This window comes from Taudactylus pleione, unplaced genomic scaffold (genome assembly GCF_031769625.1).
Source record: "Taudactylus pleione unplaced genomic scaffold, aTauple2 ptg000041l, whole genome shotgun sequence".
Taxonomy (NCBI): domain Eukaryota; kingdom Metazoa; phylum Chordata; class Amphibia; order Anura; family Myobatrachidae; genus Taudactylus; species Taudactylus pleione.
The window spans coordinates 47,405,958-47,412,606 of NW_028284443.1; the positions used below are offsets into that span (position 1 = coordinate 47,405,958).

Here is a 6,649-nt window from a genome sequence, read left to right on the forward strand (position 1 = left end):
TGATTGGAGGCGCACCGGCCACGCGCTGCAACTACCTCCTCCGGCGCCGCACCGCTAGCCTCGGCAGGTCCTTGGCAGGGGATTCGGCAGCGGCTTTCTGGCCCTGGACCACAACCGGATCAAGGAGATGGCTGGTAAGCAGGTGGTCATGGCGGCCGCTGACGCCGGGACCACGTGGTGGTCCGGCCTCCGGTGGTGAGACTGGCCGGAGGCGCGCTGCAGTCAGGAGGCATACGGCTTGTTCTCCTAGCCTAGACCGCCAGGATTTGATGTTCCTGACCAGCCGGGGCTTGTGGCGGTGGCCAGGTCAGTTTACCGGGCAGGTCCAAGCAGCATAGGGGAGGTACGCTTCCCCGGCGGCCCCTCCCCCAATCCACACGCTAGTTCAGTTCTCTGGCATAGTTGATTGTGGATTGCTCTTCCCAGCCTCCATATAGGGCAGCCAGAGTGTATGTCAGTTGCTCTCTGAACGCTGCTCCTACAAGAGAGGACGTTGGGCAGTCTCCCTGTATACCTTGCCTACTGCTGGTCTAGGTTTTTACACGGCTCTATCCTACCTAAGCTCAGGATGATTGTGGTAGTGAGAGCTTATATGCATATGACTCGCAGAGTGTTTATGCATGACATGTGATTGTTGTTTTGTGGATACTGTTTCTTATGTAAAAAGAACTGTGACACCTGTAAACTATCACTGTCTTTCCCCTTAACCTTTTTCTACAGGTTAAGCTGCGGTCGGGAGGCATACAGCTTGTTTCCTACACTAGACCGCCGGGATAGGGGGTCCAAGCAACATAGGGGAGGTGCGCTTCCCCGGCGGCCCCTTCCCCAATCCACACACTAGTTCAGTCCTCTGGCGCAGTGATGGTGAGTTGCCGCTCCCAGCCTCCATAGGGCAGCCAGAGTGTATGTCAGTTGCTCTCTGAATGCTGCTCCTTCAGGACACTGGGCAGTCTCCCTGTATACCTTTCCTACTGCTGGTTCAGGTTTTTACAGGGCTCTATCCTACCTAAGCCTAGGCTGATTGTGGTAGTGAGAGCTTATATGCATATGATTCGCAGAGTGTTTATGCATGACATGTGATTGTTGTTTTATGGATACTATTTCTTATGTAAAAAGAACTGTGACTCCTGTAAATTATCACTGTCTTTTCCCTTAAACCCTTTCCTACTGGTGCGTGGGTAATTAGGGTGAAACAAAATCATGTGTGTACTCATAACTTGTCATTATTATGTCTCAGAGTCTGAAGGACAGGCGGCTAAGGTCCCTGTGCTGGGGGGGTTTTCCCCTCAGGATTTCATACAATCTGAATTATGTGGTTATTGTGTTAAGTAGACAAACCTCCCAGCTTCTAGATAGGAACTCCCTTGGGTTTCTTTTTCCCAGATTATGGACCAAAATACCTTGCTTAGGGCAGGTTGAACAGGCTCAAATATCATACTAAGCTGCTGTGCTTTTTGATTAAGAGCCTATGGCAAACGTTCTGCTGAAATGCATTAAGAATTGCTGAGTTATGCTGCCTTTGTTTCTGAAAAGACTATGGTCCTCATTCAGAGGCGGTCGGAGGATGCAAGCGGTTGCTCAGAAACTGGGCGGCCGCTTGCATCCTGACCGGCCGCCTCTGTTTCAGTCGTTACGCTGTGGGTTTACACCCACAGCTCTAACGACCGCTAGGGTGATGGTCGTGGTGGTCATAGACCATCACGACCATCGGGGCTTACGACGGGTAGGGTCTCACTTGTCGTAAGCCCCGGAGAGCTTCTGGCTCTGTCAGAGCCGGAAGCTCTCCACTGACATCACTAGTGATGTCAGTGGGGCCTCCCCCAAACGGCAGGCGTTCCCATGGGAACACCTCCATTTGGGCTGCCACCCCCCGGCCCACCTTCCAAATGGGGCGAGCTGTCAATCAACATCGACAGCTCGCCCCCTTTGGAAAGAGACCCGCTACGACCGGCGCTGTCGGTCGTAGCGGGTCTGACGTATGCGCACGAAGGAGCCGGCTCCCTCGCGCGCATGCGCACTGGACAAACATCGATGCGGCCGTGCGGTCATAGACCGTACGGCCGCCTCTCAATGAAGCCCTATGTGTGAAGATGAACACATTACATTGGCCCCAGCTGTAAGCTATATGGGCTATATTGTAATTCACTTATACTGGTACAGCTGGGTTGCCCATCCCCCCTCTCTCCTAATTAGGAAGACTGATTGGGGGGGAGGGAAGTTGGCTATCCCTGAGTATGCCTTGTTCCCAGGAAAGTGCATAACATTGGAATCCTACCAACTTTTGTTGCTTGGATTCAGTACCGATTGATGCAAATCTACAGGTAGATTTTGCAAAACTGGTCAGTTAGGCATGAATGTGCTACTGTTCAAAATTTTATTTTCCTGAAACCCCTAAACTGTGGTTAGGGGTTAGAGAGTACTTCACACGTATGTTTTCTGTAAACCGACGCTTGTAGTAGGTTACTTGCAAATGTTCTCAGGAGATTTGGCTCATCATCCTGGGTGCCTCTCTGTGGGTGGCCAGGTTATACAGAGCTTGATGTCCTACTTAGCCTTGTCAGCTGTTTGTAGTTGACTAAAAAAAAAAAAAAATCTTTTTTGCATGTATGTATTAGGGGTGTGCACCGGCCACTTTCGTGTTTTGTGTTTTGGTTTTGGATCTGGATCTTTCTTCGTGTTTTGGATCTGGATTGGTTTTGCCAAAACCACCCTTCCGTGTTTTGGGTTCTGGGTTTTGTGTTTTGGATCTGTATTTTTTTTTAAAAAAGCATAAAAACAGCTAAAATCACAGAATGTGTTGGTTTTTCTGCTCCTATGCTATTATTAACCTCAATAATCTTAATTTCCACTCATTTCCAGTCTATTCTGAACACCTCACACCTCACAATAGTGTTTTTATGTCCAAAAGGTTGCACCGAGGTAGCTGGATGACTATGCTAAGAGATACGAGTGGGCGGCACAAACACGTGGTCCATCTAGGAGTGGCACTGCAGTGGCAGACAGGATGGCAGTTTGAAAAACTAGGCCCCAAACTATACATAATGCAAAGAAAAAAAAGAGGTGCAAGATGGAATTGTCCTTGGGCCCTCCCACCCACCCTTATGTTGTATAAACAGGACATGCACACTTTAACAAACCAAACATTTCAGCGCCAGGGTCTGCCACATGACTGTGGCTGAAATGATTGGTTTGTTTGGGCCCCCACAAAACAAGCTGGCAATTAATCTGTCCCTGCACAAACTGGCTCTACGGAGGCAAGATGTCGTCCTCATCCTCCTCATCCACCGATTCCTCACCCTCTTCAGTGTTGTGTACATCCTCATCCTCACAGAGTATTAATTCGTCCCCGCTGGAATCCACAACCACAGATCCCTCTGTACGTTCTGGAGGCTGGTCTCCCTGGAAGAGTTGATAATTCATTTTATGAACATCATCTTCTCCACATTTTGTGGAAGCAACCTCCTACGCCTTTCGCTGACAAGGTTCCCGGCTGCACTAAACACTCTTTCGGAGTACACACTGGAGGGGGGGCAACTCAGGTAAAATAGAGCAAGTTTGTACAGGGGACCTCCAAATTGCTTCTTTTTCCTGCCAGTACAGGTACGGACTGTCTGACATGCCTACTTGGATGCTGTCACCGATGTAATCCTTTAACAGACAGACGCACGCTTGTCACTGCTGCTTTGAGGATGCAAGTGCAGCTACAGCCCACACAATTCACAAAGACAGAAAAAAAAAGAAGAATATTTTTATTATTTGTGGAGCGCACTTTGAGGGTTACACCACCCTTTAACAGACAGACGCATGCTTGTCGCTGCTGCTTTGAGGATGCAAGTGCGGCTACAGCCCACACAATTCACAAAGACAGAAAAAAGAAGAAGAATATTTGTATTGTTTGTGGAGCGCACTTTGAGGGTTACACCACCCTTTAACAGACAGACGCACGCTTGTCGCTGCTGCTTTGAGGATGAAAGTGCGGCTACAGCCCACACAATTCACAAAGACAGAAAAAAAAGAAGAATATTTTAATTGTTTGTGTAGCACACTTTGAGGGTGTCACCACCCTTTAACAGACAGACGCACGCTTGTCGCTGCTGCTTTAAGGATGCAGGTGCGGCTACAGCCCACACATTTCACAAAGACAGAAAAAAGAAGAATATTTTTATTGTTTGTGTAGCACACTTTGAGGGTGTCACCACCCTTTAACAGACAGACGCACACTTGTCGCTACTGCTTTGAGGATGCAGGTGGAATCTAGACGGGATTTGGAACCGGGGACAAACTACCTCCATCAATTGTCTAAATCCCACTGCACTAATGGCGGATACCGGACGCACGTCTAACACCAACATAGCAGTCAAGGCCTCAGTTATACGTTTTGCTTCAGGATGACTGCTGTCGTACATCATCTTCATCGCTAGGGACTGTTGGAGGGTCAATTGTTTAGTAAAAGTAGTGATGTTCCTACTTCCTCTCTGGGATGATGAACAACTCCCAGCAGCAGCAACAGCACTAGGAGGAAGTGGTTCTTGATCTTTCCCTATTTTATTTTTATCGGAGAAAGTTTGGTCCTCCATTTATGTTATATTGATATATATGTGCGGGTAAAGCGCACACAAACACAGAAAATATATTTTTATTTTTGTTGGAGAGTAGTGCACTTTGTGGGTTACACCACCCTTTAAGAAATGAGCCAGCCGGCTCTTAACTTATGGGACACAGGCGCACGCTTGGCGCTGCTCCTTTGTTGATGCACGTGCAGCCACAGTGCACACAAGTCACAAACACAGAAAATAATTTTTTTTTTGGTTTGGACTGGAGTGTACTTTGGGGGTTACAGCACCCTTTAACGGTCAAGCCAGCCGGCCCTTTACTTATGACACAGGAGCACGCTTGGCACTACTTTGTTGATGCACATGCGGCTACTGCGCACACAATTCACAAACACAGAAAATATTTTTTTTTTTGGTTTGGACTGGAGTGTACTTTGGGGGTTACAGCACCCTTTAACGGTCAAGCCAGCCGGCCCTTTACTTATGACACAGGCGCACGCTTGGCACTACTTTGTTGATGCACGTGCGGCTACTGCGCACACAATTCACAAACACACAAAAAATATAATTTTTTTAGCACTTGGGGGAGCACCCCTGATGGACAGAGCACCCCCTGGACAACACTACAGCACCCCTTTAGGACTGGGACACTGCACAGGACTTTGGAGTGGACACAGCCCCTATGGAGAACTGACTGCACAACACAGTGCAGCCAGCCCCTATGGACTTTGAAGTAGTGGACACAGCCCCTATTAACAACAGCAGCACAGCACAACACAGCCAGCCCCTATGGACTTTGAAGTAGTGGACAACAGCAGCACAGCACAGCACAACACTACTCTGCACTACACTACACTACACTACACAGCCCAGCCAGCCCTAACTCCCACCCTCCCTCTTCACTGTCCACAGCCGAGTGAGAAAATGGTGCCGACGCGGGTACCTTATATAGGATCCAAAACCCGCGAGACTCGGAAGGCGGGATGATGACGTTTTGCCTTGATTTCAGATCTGAGTCAGGCTGGAAAAATCGAGCCTGACTCGGATCTGCCTCGGATCGGGGGGGCTTGGGGGGTTCGGATTTCAGAAATCCGAACCCGCTCACCCCTAGTATGTATATACGCCTCCACTCCGGTGATCTGGTCATACAGAGCTCTACATCCTACCTGGTGTTTGGTAGTTGGCCAGAGAGCTTAGTGTGTGTGAACAGTGAATATGCGTGTATGTATGTATATGTATATATATAGTTATTTATCATGTGCATTTCATGTCACTTATGGAATTTGCTGTATTATGCTGCCTTGTCAGCATAAGTCTATCACTGCTGTTTCTCCTTATGTAACCTGCTACAAAGATACGTGGGTACATTGGATGTAAAATGATGGTCACATTAATACTAGACATTGGATAAACCTTGTATGTCCAATGAAAAGGTAAGACATATGGCTGGGGCCCCTGAGTTGGTGGCATGTGTGACCTGTAGCAGCAGCCCCTATGGTTGTGCCCTCTATTTCCATCATGAATGGACATTTCTCCTACAGCCATACCATACTGGACATGCCCAATCTCATCTGACTTTGGAAGCTATGCCTTGTTGGTCCTGGTTAGTACTTTGATGGGAGACCACCTGGGAATACCAGGTGCTGTAGGCAGTGGTTGAGGCAGGCATCATCTTTAGTAGCCTTCCAGCAGTTATGGCAAGCAGCTAGGCTAGTACAGCCAAAAGAATCAGAAGGCGGTCGGTCTCATGCTCCGTCCAGCCCTCAGATTCTGGTACATCTTCTGGTGTTTAGGGGGACACACGGGTCTCCTCCCAGGAGTCACTCTCAAGAGAGGAAGACCGTCTTCCAACAGTACGTCTCTTCCCTGATCAGAGGGGTCAAAGCTATGCTTGTGGAGCCGGTATAAGGAGAGGCTCCAGTGTTCTAATGCCAGAAAGTTGTGAAAGCCTCCCAAATCTGACTACAGCCAGACCATACTGGACATGCCCAAGATTGTTTGATGGCTGGGCAGCGTTGGGCCCGGTTGGTGCTTGGATGGGAGACCACCTGAGATACCAGGGGTTGTAGGGAACGTAGTATGGAGTTTCTCCGGGC

General features: G+C 48.7%; 1 pseudogene; it reads left to right on the top strand.

Moving 5' to 3' along the window:
- The first annotated feature begins 6,086 nt into the window (after positions 1 to 6,086).
- LOC148538144 (5S ribosomal RNA) lies at positions 6,087 to 6,205 on the top strand (annotated as a pseudogene).
- Positions 6,206 to 6,649: the final 444 nt, after the last annotated feature.